The sequence below is a fragment of the Chelonoidis abingdonii genome, chromosome 2, assembly GCF_003597395.2.
Source record: "Chelonoidis abingdonii isolate Lonesome George chromosome 2, CheloAbing_2.0, whole genome shotgun sequence".
Classification (NCBI taxonomy): Eukaryota; Metazoa; Chordata; order Testudines; family Testudinidae; genus Chelonoidis; species Chelonoidis abingdonii.
The window spans coordinates 88,948,320-88,962,449 of record NC_133770.1 but is presented as its reverse complement, the minus strand read 5'-3'; the positions used below and the strand labels follow the sequence as shown (position 1 = coordinate 88,962,449).

The 14,130-nt window shown below is 45.4% G+C and overlaps 1 long non-coding RNA gene across 1 annotated transcript; it reads right to left on the bottom strand.

Annotated features, from left to right (window-relative positions):
* Positions 1 to 715: 715 nt before the first annotated feature.
* LOC116835700 (uncharacterized) lies at positions 716 to 9,343 on the bottom strand. The gene is made up of 3 exons (XR_004376266.2): positions 9,258 to 9,343; positions 7,566 to 7,656; positions 716 to 1,128 (listed from the first exon to the last, which is right to left on the bottom strand). It is a non-coding gene; the product is annotated as an uncharacterized LOC116835700 (long non-coding RNA).
* Between the last annotated feature and the right edge of the window lie 4,787 nt (positions 9,344 to 14,130).

Sequence of the window (14,130 nt, the reverse complement as noted above, 5' to 3'; positions counted from 1 at the left end):
TTGTCCAGTGTAAATTTTGCCCCCAACCTTTCCAGGCATGCAACTATGTAGACTGCAAAGATATAACTCACTGATCAGAAATGTTCTCTTAAAATTCATTGAATGATACATAATTTTAAAAAGTTTGTCTACCTAAATACAGGGAAGATTTTGAGAAGCACCTACAGGATATACAGGTCCCATCTGAATCTTTGTGCTTCTTAATACCTTATACACTGAAAATTTCACTATACACCTTTAATAAATGTTTGTAATATGAATGCATTTTCAAATGCCCAAATACGTGTTTCTGGACTGTTTCAGTCTCATGTAAACCTTCAAAAAATATGAAAGTTAAGGTTGAGTTCAGGATGAATTGTTAGCTTAAAACTGTTGAAAATAGCCAAAACATCACTGTTTCATAGATTAGGGGACTGGTAATGGAATACAGAGCCTGGTTTGCCAGTCAAAGTCCACTCACTCCAGGTTAATGATGAGAGATTGATATTTGGTGACTAAGTGAGATGTATTTGTGAAATAAGTTAGTAGTCTGTCTAGCTCCTACATATAAATATTTATATTGCAAAAAATGCTGCCTGCATGATGCACCTCTACCCCAATATAACGCTGTCCTCGGGAGTCAAAAACTCTTACCGCGTTATAGGTGAGACTGCATTATATCGAACTTGCTTTGATCTGCTGGAGCGTGCAGCCCCCGCCTGCCCCTCCCCCGGAGCGCTGCTTTACTGTGTTATATCCCAATTCGTGTTATATCGGGTCAAGTTATATCGGTGTAGAGGTGTAGTTAGCTTCCATGTTGATAATTTCTGTATGCATGCCATGGACTGATTGGGTAGAATTGCAGTATCCTCTCACCATTAGAGATCATTTCTTCAGGTCAGTCTGAGGCGCTTTAATGTAGTCATGGGGGAAAATTTGAGGTTGTCCAGGCCTTGTTTTATATATTAACAGAGCATTTCACTTTGGCTTCTTGCTCTGAGACAAGCTCTAATTTGGAACCCACGTTAACAAGTCCCATTTTTCTCCACAAGTCCTTTAAGCCAGGTTTGTCTCCGTTTGCAGTGGATTAGGAGATAGCACAGCCAGTGTCTTCCTCTTACCATCCATACTTCTTCTGGAGACCCTACCCTAAATTTGGAAAGATGGAACAGATAATTGACAGGAAAGCAAGAAGAAATCATTTTCCTCTTTCTTATAAGTATCAAGCATTTCTGTATGTATATTTATGAAAACATTGTCCTGAAGAAAGTTCTCACCTTGAATAACCCCAGCTATATACAAGTTTCAGAAGATGATAGGGAGTAAGCCTTACCGTCCCAGGTAAATACTGAGGCAAATTTCCAGGTGGGAAACTTCCAAGTTTATTCAGACTGTGACTGCCACATTATGTAACTACCATAAGACAAAGCTGAACAATTATTTTAATACTATCAGCTTTCAAAGAGGTTTGTAGTCAAGCTAGAGCCTCTGAGAAACTATTGCAAGAGTATATGCTTTTTGTAACTCGTTTTAGAGTTCTTAATTAATTTATGAAACTTTGATCAGAGGCCATTATCAAAAAATCACCAATGAAAATTGATTGTATTTACAAGTTTTAGTAAAATAATAATTCATAATGGGATGATTTAGTTGGAAAATTCCCATAGTGATGTTTACAAAAGCATTATTTAAAAAAACTGTCAGTGGTCTGTTACTGTTAAGCAGTAGTGACTGATGACATAAGAATGGCCATGCTGGGTCAGACCAATGGTCCATCTAGCCCAGTATCCTGGCTTCCAACAGTGGCTGATGCTAGATGCTTCAGAGGGAGTGAACAGAACAGGGCAATTACCAAGTGATCCATCCCGTCGTCCAGTCTCTGCATCTAGCAGGCAGAGGTTTACGGATACTGAGAGCGTGGGATTTTGTCTATGATGACCATCTTGGCTAAGAGCCATTGATGGACCTATTCTCCAGGAACTTCTAATTCTTTTTTGAGCCCAGTTATATTTTTGGCCTTCAGAACATCCCCTGGCAACAAGTTCCACAGGTTGACTGTGCATTGTGTGAAGAAGTACTTCTTATGTTTGTTTTAAACCTGCTGCCTATTAATTTCATTGGGAGACTCCTAGTTTATGTGAAGTGGTAAATAACACCTTCCTAATCACCTTCTCCACACCATGATTTTATAGACCTTTATCATATCCCCTCTTAATCTCTTTTCTAAAATGAATAGTTCCAGTCTTCTTTAATCTTTACTCATATGGAAGCTGTTCCATACTCCTAATAATTTGTATTGGCCCTCTCAGTATTTTATCCAGTTCTAATAGATCTTTAAGATGGAGCAACTAGAACTGCACACAGTATTCAAAATGTGGGTGTACCATGGATTTATATAGTGGCATTATGGTATATTCTGTCTTATTTTCTATCCTCTTCCTAATAGTCCCTAACATTGCTAGCTTTTTTGACTGCCGCTGCACATTGAACAGATATTTTCAGAGTCATCCATGATGACTTTCAGGAGTAGTAACCACTAATTTATAACTCTTCGCAGTCAGCTGTGGACTTTAACTATCTTGAGTAGTTAGTACTGTCTGCAAACTTTGCCACCTCACAGTTTACCCATTTTTCCATATAATTTAAGAGGATGTTGAACAGCACTTTTCCCAGTACAGACCCTTGGGGGACCCCAATCTTTACCCCTCTCCTCTTTGAAAACTGACCATTTATTTATGCCCCTTGTTTTCCTTTCTTAACCAGTAACTCATATGGATCCCTCTTATTCCATAATTGCTTACGAGCCTTTGGTGTGGGACCTTGTCCAGAGGCTTTTTGAAAGTCCAAGTACACTATATCCACTGGATCACACTTGTCTATATTTGTTGACATCCTCAAAGAATTCTAATAGATTGGTGGTGCATGATTTCACTTTACAAAAGCTGTGTTGACTCTTCACCAACATTGTGTTCAGCTGTGTCTGCTAATTCTATTCTTTACTATAGTTTCAGCCAGTAAACTGGTACTGAAGTTAGGCTTACTAGCCTGTAATTGCCAGGTGTTCACCTCTGGAGCCTTTTTTAAACATGGGTGTAATATTGGATATTCTCTAGTCATCTGGTACACAAAGGGTGATTTAAGCAAAGGCTACATACCATAGTTTGTAGTTCTGCGATTGCATATTTGAGCTCTTTCAGAACTCTTGAGTGAATACCATTGTATTCTGGTGACTTATTACTGTTTAATTTATCAATGTGTTCCAAAAACTCGTCTATCAACACCTTAATCTGGGACAGTTCTCAGATTTGTCACCTGAAAAGAATGGCTCACGTGTGGGAATCTCCCTCACATCCTCTGCAATGAAGACTGATACAATGGCCCTTGTCTTCCTTGAATGCTCATTTAGCACCTCAGTTGTCCAACGACCCCACTGATTGTTTGGCAGGTAAAATATGTGCCTCTTTTGGTGCAAATTGGCACATCATACAGACAAAAAATTTGCTTCTCAAATGTACCTGTATCATCTAAGGATATGTCTATACTATCCGCTGGATTGGTGGGTAGTGTTTGATGTATTGGGGATTTATTTATTGTGTCTTGTCTGGATGCAGTAAATGGATGCCTCCTCGGCAGGAGGAGTAAGTATAGTTGAAGGGGGAGCCGTGGCAGTTGACTCGCCACTGTGAGGATGGCCAGGTAAGTCGAACTAAGATACTTCAGCTATGCCAATAGCATAACTGAAGTAGTGTATCTTAGTTTGAACCCCCCTGCTAGTGTAGCCCAGACCTAAGGATAAGTCCTCACTGGCAAGGAAGAAGGGATCGCAGGATGTCATCTAGTCCAACCCCTGTTCAAAGCAAGACCAATCCCCTGACATTTTTGCCACAGATCCCTAAAGGCCCTCTCAAGGATTGAACTCACAACCCTGGGTTTAGTAGGCCCAATGCTCAAACCACTGAGCTATCCCTCCCCCCCTTCTCCAATACTAGGCCATAGGAATTGACACATCTTTCAGAATGCAAAGCTAACTTGAAGAATGATAAAATGTCACAAAATATTAATTACAGCAAAACATATCTTGTTCTTGACACGGTCTAAAGAAAATGGATTTGAAAAATCTCTTGTAGTTGGAATGTTTTTATAATAGACAAAGGAAGCACATTAAATTGAAGTTCAAAACTTAAATATGTAGCCCATACAGCTAGCCTGCTTGCTTGCTTGATTATGTCCTTTATTATTGGTTTGTTTTATTATAATAGATTTATAGCTTTGTATTAGAATATTTTTAGTAGTAATGCAAGGAACCTACAGGCCACGTCCTGTATGAAGACCTAAAGCAAGTTAGCATACATATGTTTGTGGTGATAGACACAGATAAATGGCCTATTGATTGTCCTCTATAAATGTAACGTGTGCACCACAAAGAAAACAGAAATAACCACCACCAAACCGATTCAGGCCAGAAATAACAGGTTTGAGAATGAGCTAATTGTCATAAATATGTATGAATATGCCAGCCTGTAGAGTATGCATAACCCGATATTATGTGGGTGAGGAAATTAAGTTTGCAGATGGAAAGTTGGACACACAATGCTCAGGTTGTATAAGAGAGGGCAAACCACCAAGTGAGTGAGTGAGTTTCTTTCTGTGGCTATAGGTTTCTAGCTCTCCGGCTTTCCCTAAGTTTTTCATCTTCCACTCGAGCATTGAGGAAGCTGGACCAGTGGACTCTTTTAGTATGCCAGAGATGAGGCTGGTCCTTTGTCTCTACCAGCAGGTTCTCAAGGAAGGGCGTGAGGATGTTAATCTAGGAAGTTTTATAGTAAATGATACCACATATACCTCTAGAACAGTACTATTTCTTTTTAATTCTGGAGTTTGGAACTTTGATTACTTTTCCAATTTATGTTAATAAAAGTCTTGAAGGCTGTATTTTGCTCTCAGCATGAGCGTCCTTGTCATACATCCCAAGGGTCATTACAACATGGAGGAGATTTAGTGCAACTGAGAGATAGAGACGTTATCTCTGAGCATTGTAATCCAAAGGGTTTTGAGAGGTGTTTGACGTGGAAGTAGAGCAGAAGAAAAGGAAGACTAAAGAGATATAAGGGATTTCTGTTGAATGTTTGTTGGTGGCTTGTAGTGCGCTTGGACAGAAATCGAATTAAGAAAATAGTCACTCAGAAAAGCCCACCAAGCTTTGGAGGCAGGGCCGGCGCTTCCATTTAGGTGACCTAGGCGGTTGCCTAGGGGATCAGGATTTGGGAGGGCGGCATTTTGCCACCCTCGGCAGCAATTCGGCAGCTGGGGGGTCCTTCACTCGCTCCGGGACCCGCCGCCGAAGTGCCCCGAAGACCGGAGTGCGGAAGGACCCCCCCCCCAGCAGAATTGCCGCCAACGTCTGGGAGCACAGAAGGACCCCCGCCTAGGGCGCCAAAAACCCTGGTGCAGCTCCTGTTTGGAGGAGAAAAAGACGACTATCCAGGAGCTAAAAAATCAGCTGTGTGTTGCTTAGGAGGAGTGATTAGTACTTTTCCAAAAGGGACAGGAGTTGGAGGGAAAGTTAGAATGGACTTAGTATCATGCACAGAAGGCAGGTGAGGAAACTCACAGGTGGCAGGAGGGAACAGCTGCCGAATTAAGATATATCAGACTGTGGTCAGTTGTTGGATCAAATCAGGGAGTTGGAAAGTATTTGTGATGTAAGAGAGAGAGAAGGCGAACTGACGCACGACGCCAGAATATAGGGAGACTTCAGAAATGCCCGCAGCCGCAAGCTCCTTGAAAGAGAGCATGAATAAAGAGGTGCAGGTGGTGACACAGATTGTCAAGAGAGATAGGGGATAAGTTAGAGGAGGATGGAGCATCGGTTCCCAGCCCCATTGGTTTGGTGGAGCCAAAGGAGATAAACCAACCTGCAGGGGCAATTACCAGAAGTAGGGCAAGAGAGTTAACTCAGGCTGACATGGTACCTTCAGGAGCAGAGTCAGAGACTCAGATTTAAGAGCAGCGGGGAGAGTCAGAAGAGGAAGTTAGCAGTGAAGAGCTATGAGAAGTCTGCCAGCAGAAAAGGGAAGTCCCAGAGTGGCACAGCAGAAGATGGGAATTGAGCATCATTTTAGAGGAGGAGACTAGTGATGTAGAGGAAAGAACTTTCTTCTGCATTCCTCACTACTAGAGGGTGTAGTCCGTCCTCCCCCCCCCCCCCCCCCAGGGCACACCTGGCTCCCTTGACTTTAAGAGGTGCCTCTCCTGCAAAGAATCGATTTCTGTAACGGACAAACACTTTCAATGTGTCTGGTACCTGGGAGAGTCCCATATCCCTCAGAAGTGCTCCCTCTCCCACCAGCTAAAGCTGAGGTCTCACAAAAAGGAGTTCAAGTTAAAACTCCTCCTTATGGAGAAGGCACTCCAGTGCCAAGCCTGGATCATCTACAGAGCCTTCAAATTCAAAGGCGGTAGTGTTGTGGAAAAAACAGCAGATTCCCCCCACCAAAGGCTTGAGAGAAAGGGCTCCAAGCCCCCAAACTGAGCTGTTGGCCTGCCAGAAGGGTTCCCCAGGGCAGTCAATCACCTTGGTATTGGCGGCTCTGAAACACGGTACCTCCACTATGAGCTCTGCCGCACTGCTTCAAGAGACCAAGGGCTCAGGCTCTGAGGCAGAGGTATCAACCCATAAGGACAAAGACAAATACCGTACTGTCTTTAAAAGAGTGTCACTGAGAATCCTGTCTAGGGAATGCTCTGCATCTTTACAACCACTGATACCGACAACATAGCACAGACTCTCCTCTGTGGTACTGAGTGAATCAATGGTACTGCAAAAATTCCGGTACCCTGGAGACCTGCCGATTGGGAAAGAACCATTATCCCCATTGCTCGGTCCTGGGGCCCCAGTAATGAGGATATCCCGGTGCCCAGAATCACCCTCAGCACTGGGCTGCATACCATCAATACTCTGGTCAGTGCCACCCTTACTCAGAAGTCTGACAGTGACCAGGAGGATGTCATTTCCCTGGCCCCTCATCTTAGCCTGCTGTCACAGTACAAGATGACCTCCTGAGGTCCCTTCCAACCCTGACATTCTATGATTCTATAAAACTTTACTTATGAAGTTACATTAATAAAGTGAACAATTACAAACAATGTCATCAATTCTACACAGGGTGCCCCTGGGCTGTGACAGGGAGAGGGGATTCCCCCCCCCCTCCCCCGGTCTCTCTTGCTGCAGCAGTCCGGGGTGGAGGGAGAGGCGCCTCTCCCTGCCTGCGTGGCCCTTGATAGCCTGCTGTGCAGCCGCGCAGCACAGAGGGAACTTAGGTGCCCGATCTCCCTCCCTGTGCACAGAAGCACTCAAACTTTGGAACTGGTGCATCCATCACAACATGCTAATCTCAGCTGTCTGTCTACTAGGGATACAGAACGTGACAGCTGACAGTCTCAGTTGGAACTTTTCTCATGACTACAAATGGGAACTGAACTCTGAGGTGCTTCAAGACATAGTTGCCCTTTGGGGAATCCTAACTACAGATCTCTTCGCTACTTACTGGAACAAGAAATGTGCTCACTACTGTTCCAGGGCTAACCTGGGGAAACATTCACTGGGTGATGCTTTCATCTTCCTACGGAACAGGGACCCCTTGTATGTCTCTCCCATTTCCTCTTCTATCCAAGATTCTGTTGAAAATATGACAAACCAAAGTGAGTTATTCTGATTCCCCCTTCTGGCCAAGACACAGTACTGGATTTACCATGGCACCAGTAGTGCCATGGTACCGGGCCCATGGTAGAAAGGGGCCCGGCCTGCTTTTCTCCGCCCCCGCTCTCTCCTGTGGGGTCAGAAGCTTGATGTTGCCGGCTGCTGGGGCTCCGTGGCAGGCTCTGCCGGCAGCCAAGCTCCTCCCCTGCCTCTTTCCCTAGCGTGCTACGTTCTCCCCCACCCCTGCCGCTGCTGATCAGCTGCTTGCCACCAGGAGGGGAAAGGAGGAGCGGAGCCGGAGCACGCTCTGTTCTCCGGGAAGGAGGAGAAGAGGCAGGGGTGAGGCCTTGGGGAAGGGGCTGGAATTGGGGCATGCCCCCTCGACCCCAGTCCACACCCACAGCCCTCCGCCGACCCTGACCTCTGCACCCCCCTCACACACATCCAGCCTTCTGTCCTGACCCCTGCACCCCCACACCTCCCCAGCCCTGACTCCTGCACCCCCCATACGCCCTCTTCCTGAGAACCAAACAGGAGCTGCCCAGGTAAGCGCTCCACACCCTTACCTCCTGCCCCAACCCTGAGCCCTCTCCCTTGCCCTAGCTCCTGGCCAGACTCTGCACCCCCAACATTTTTTTTACAACATTTGGAAATATTAAGTGGTTCATCAAGACCTTCTGATTTTCAAGTGGTCTGTGGAAAAATAAGTTAGACTACAAGAACAATCAAGGTACCTCACTTTATTTTCATTTACTTGCTATTACTTACAGGAGAAGGATGAAGGAAAAAAGAATGAAAAATGGGGGTGGCGGGAGATAAGAGAGTGTTCTTTTTCTTGGCTGGGTCCCAAGGAGGAGCCCCAAAAATGAAGCTGAGCACAGTGCTGGGGGCCCCCACTAACTCTAAATCTATCACTGGCTGTCACTTCGCCTGGGCTGGGGATACTGTCAGCTGATCCCCACAGTCTCCAACCTACCTGAGCAGTACAGCAGACATGGCCCTGCCCACTAGCTCCTCACCACTTGCCTCCCACCCACCTTAAGGCTTAGCCCTCTTACTTTTAAAAATGATTGTTTGCCCCTCCCCCTCTCCCCTGCTTTTCTGCCAGTCCTGTTGCCAGGTATCCAGTTTTAGACTGGAAACTCAGTAGAAAATGGGACCTGAGTGTCCGGCTGGCAGTGCTGACTGGAAACTAAATGTCCGGTTATAGGAGTAACCACATGAGCCTCCGCTCCTCCCACTCCCAATACCCATCCCAGAGGGCTGGAAGAGAACCTGTCCTACTGCTGCAGGAGGAGCAGCAGCTCAGTGCAGAGAGAGACAGAGAATGGGCTAGAACCAGGTAGGTACCTGCTTTACGTGGGCAGGGGGGAATCCTGTTTACCCCCTTCCCAGCCCTGCTGCACTTGCAGTTTACCTGACTCCTCCCTTGCTCCAGAGACCAACCCTAGCTCCTGCCCCACTGTGCTTTTACCCCCAGCCCCTTTTACAATTGTTCCCTGGGAGGCCCACAAATACATTTGGCGGCGGGCCCACAAAAAGTTAATCTGACCCTGCCAAGACATGTCTGGTTCCTTACCTGACACAGATGGGAATATGTCCTCTGGTTCCTCTTTGGCACATTCTCAACATGCACTTTCAGAGCGACGGGCTGAGCCTTCACCCGTCTGCATCTTCTACCACTGATGAGGAGAAAGACGTATTGCTGCACAGACTAAAGTTGATCATTTGATGTACTTACTACAAAAATGGGAACGATTCAAAGTTTTGGTGTCATTCTAAGCACCCAACCTCACCTTCCCTCCCTCTTATTTTACACTACATTTTAGACTTCAAAAGGTCAAAACTGTCACTCAGCTCCTTTACGGTACATCTTGTGGCCATAAGGGCTTTCCACCATCAGAGGCAGAGATTCTGTATTTGCTTACCCACTGATGCGTAGATTCCTTAATGGCATTGGGAAGCTCTTCCTGCACATCAGACCACCTGCTCCAACCTGTGATCTTAACCTAGTTCTCAGAGCTTTAACTAGACCTCTCTTTGAGCCCAAGGAAACTTCGTCTCTCTTACACCTGTCCATTAAGACAGCATTCCTAATTGCTAATTTTCTAATCACCTCAGCTAGGTGCCTAGGAGAAATAGTGGCCCTAACAGCACACCCACCATACATGGTCTTTTTTAAAGACAAAGTAACTGAGGCTGCATCCCAAGTTTCTCCCTAAAGTTGCCTGCACTTTCTATATGAATCAACAGATGCATCTTCCTGTTTTTTTCACTAAAACCACATTGTGACAACAGGGAGGCAATTCTGCATATGCTAGATGTTAGAAGAGCACTAGCATTCTACTTGGACAGGACTAAGAACTTCAGGAAGTCCACGTAACTCTTCCTTTTGCTCACAGAAAGATCCAAAAGCTTCACAATATCAGCTTAAAAACTATCTAAATGGGTCTCTGTGATGTTCCCCTCTGGTGTTATCTGGACCGGTGATCTGCTAGGTCTCTCCAATCCTCAACTCTGGGAGCCAGCCTTACTCTACGGTGCTGTGAGAACCCCCACTGCTGGGCTGTTCACACACAGCCTCTGGCATGTAAGCTGCTCCCAGCTACTTTCAACCAAATGACACTAGCCAACATCTCTGGTCCCAGACATAACCCTAGGAACCTCTGTCTTGCAGTGTCCAGTTATGCCAGCTGGATGCTGCAAGCTTATATTAGTTTGTCAGTTTAACAAAGAAATTGAAATGTACCAGGTTTGTTTTCCCAAGGGGAGTCGCTGACATGCTTCAAACCCAATGTACTGCTTCAGGTAGAATAAACAAACAAATGTATTAACTACAAAGATAGATTTTAAGTGATTATAAGTCAAAGCACGATGAGTCAGATCTGGTCAAATCAGCATTCTAAGCTGATCTTTACACTTTCCATGCCCTTACAAACTTAGATGCTTCTCACCGGCTGGCTGGTTGCCCTTAAGACAGACTCTCCCCTTTGATCAGAGCTTCAGTTGCTTGGTGGTGATGTGTGTAGATGGAGGTGGAAGAGAGGGGAAAAGCATGGCAAACTTCTCTCCCTTTTATCATGTCCTTTCTTCCCTCTTGGCTTTGCCCCCTTCAGACTCAGGTGAGCATTATCTTATCGCAGTCCCAAACTGACCAAAGGAAGGGAGATGAGTCATTCAAGAGTCCAACTGATCCTTTGTTGCTGCCTAGACCAGTGTCTTTTGTTCTTCTGAGGCTTGACTGGGTTCCATTCATGCCCTGATGAGGTGTGAACTGCCTCTCTGTTCTTGGAGAATTTTTGCCTGGGTTTGCTTTAAGCCATGAGGACACATTTTCAGCCTCATAATTATATACATGAAATTACAACCTATAACATTACTTTAACAACAATTACCATTACAACAAGGCTCAGTATATCATGAGCCTTCTGAAGACAACCGACATGACAAACTTTGCATTGGATACTACACAATCATAAGGATGAACATGGAGGTGTAGAGTGTTCCCCCAAGGTACAGAGCATGTCAGTCTCAGTTTGCATTAATCAGTGTTATGAAGGGCACAACCACTTGCCTCCATCTGGAATCTGTACACATTCTACGAGGTCAATTTCTACTTCTGTTACATTCCTTAAAGATGTCCCTATCTTGGAAATCTGCAGAGCAGTGACATGGGCCTCTGCCCACACTTTCACAGAACACTATGCGATCATTGGAGATCGGGCCTCTGATGTCATCTTTGGCTCCACAGTACTCTCTCTAGTAACAGCAGCAAAGAGTCCTGTGGCACCTTATAGACTAACAGACGTTTTGGAGCATGAGCTTTCGTGGGTGAATACCCACTTCGTCGGATGCATGTAGTGGAAATTTCCAGAGGCAGGTGTGTATATATATGCAAGCAAGAATCAAGTTACTCTCTAGTAACAGACTCTACTCCAAAGCCCCACCCCTTTATGGGGAATACTGCTGTGAAATCACCTACAGTGAAGCACCCATAGGAACAGTACTTGAAGAAGAGGAGGAAGTTACCTTGTGCAGTAACAATGGTTCTTGAGATGTGTCCCCCTATGGGTGCTCCACAACCTGTCCTACTCCCCTCTACTTCAAAGTTCTCCATAAGGGACTTTGAAGTAGAGAAGGAACTGAGGGGGGTTGCCCACGCAGTGCTATATAGCCTCAAGGCAGATCACAAGAGAGACGACCACATGAGCATGCTAAAGGGACACTGCTACCTAAAATCTACTGTGGTGCATCCTAAGGACACATCTCAAAGAATGATTGTTACTGCACGAGGTGAGTAACTTCCTCTTGTGTCATACTACAGAGTAGGGAATGGATTATCCGCCTGTGATCATGCCTGAATATGGCAGAGGAACTGGAACCATAGAGGTATAACTTGAACAAAATAGTGGCAGAGCATGTAGACCAACCCGAGTTAGAGTTTACTTTCCAAGCATGTGGATGCCTTTGCCAAACACAAACTTGACTGTGGAGGTATGACAGTCATTATTGTTGTGGGAGGAGATATACCAGCTTCAAAACAATATCCTTACCCAGATCAAGCCAAAGAATACATAGACAAGACTATTAAGTCCTTCCTGACACAAGGAGTTCTACATAGATGTACTTCCACCGCTAATTCCCCTATTTGGCCAGTTAAGAAACCAGATGGTTTTTGGCATCTAACCATTGATTAGAAATGCCTAAATCAGGTCACACCTAATTGTGCCCCCTATGGTGGCCAAGCTGCCAGGTCTCATTAAGTCCTTTGATCCAGAGGCCACATGGTTTACTGTCCTCAACATCAGCAATAGCTTTTGGATGTTATACTGGCCCACATTTCCCAGTACTGATTTGTGTTTAGTTTTCAGGGGGTCCAATATTTCTGGAACCATTTAACCCAGGGGTACAGAAGTTCCCCTGCATTATTTCCTGCTTAGATTAGGCAGGTACTGTCGCAATTTTCTAAACCAATAATGGTTCTGTTCCGGTATGTAATTACCTTTCTCTAGTGACCCATACCAAGAAGGAACATTTGGAAAGGCGTGAAGATCCCCTGCAGATCATAAAGATAGTAGGCTTGAAGAGCAGTCCTGCTAAGGCACAGTTAATGGCCACTTGTGTCTCTTTCTTAGGTCTCGCACTGACAAAATGAGGTAGAACCCCAGTGCTACAGAAAGTGGACACCATCCAAAAATTGCCTCTACCCAAGGATCCAGCAACTTTAAGATTCTTTCTGGGTTTGACTGGGTACCAGAGAGATTTCATTCCCAATTTTGCTTCCACTTAGGTACCTTGTACCAACTGCTACAGAAGTCTGTTCAATGGGAATGGACTGAGCAACACACAGAAGCAGTGTTCCAGTTGAAACAGGCCACTGTCATGGCTCCAGTGCTGATCACTCCAAATCCTGATACCTTATCATCTGAAGGTGGCGGTGAGTATTAATGGGTTGGCAGTTGTGGCTTCACAAGAGAGGCATGGGAAAATCAGACCTGTGGCCTATGCCTTACATCAGGGCCGTCCTTACCCATACGCAAAGTATGCAGCTGTGTAGGGCACCAAATTTCCTGGTGCCCTGCGCAGCTTTGTGCTGCTCCAACCCCTGCTCCACCTCTTCCCCATGCCCCCACCCCTGCTCTGCCCCAGCCCCACCTCTTTCCATTTCTGCGCCACCCCTGCTCCACCCCTTCCCCAAAGCCTCCACCCCAGCCCTGCCCCCACTCCCCTGAGCACCAGAGCAGAGCCAGGCCTGCACTCACCAGTGGTGGGAAGTGCAGCAACCCAGCCCCAGCTGTGCCACTGGTGAGCAAGGGGTGGGGGCTGCAGAGGGCCCCAGAACAGCTAGGGAAGGCCCTGCCTCACATTTAATGTCACCAGTAGAGCTCAATATGACAAGTATGAAAAGTTACTCACTGGCCACTAATTGGGTCAGACAACATTTTTCTTTCCTGATTGGCCTCAGCCCAATCATATTACACTCATTGCACACTCCCCTTCAGTTCTTACTATCCAATCAGGTAAAAGATGGGCAAGTTCCAAATGCCCACCTAGCCCACTGGGCCTTCCTGCTGCACCCCCCATTAGGCCCAATATACTGAATTAGCAGCAGTGGCTTGTGTTTTGGAGTCATGTGTGCAAGTTCCATTAGGGAAAGTGAATATTGTATCCCAAGCCATCAAAACCTCCATCCTTTGATTAAAAATTTGCATTTTCTTTATTTCTATTCTCTTCAAGGATTCTGAATCTGGTATCTGTGTAAGGCCCCATGACTTTAGCATCCTGCGATATTTTAATATCATTCCTACCTCTTTTGCTACATTTCTCTACCTTTACCATTTTCAGAAGTCATTTCTTAACTCCAGCACAATATTCCAAGGCTCTCCAAAGTCCTACTCTCAGTTCAGCTTCTTTTTACAGCTTATATATTTATTGGCTTTAGAGCTACAGTT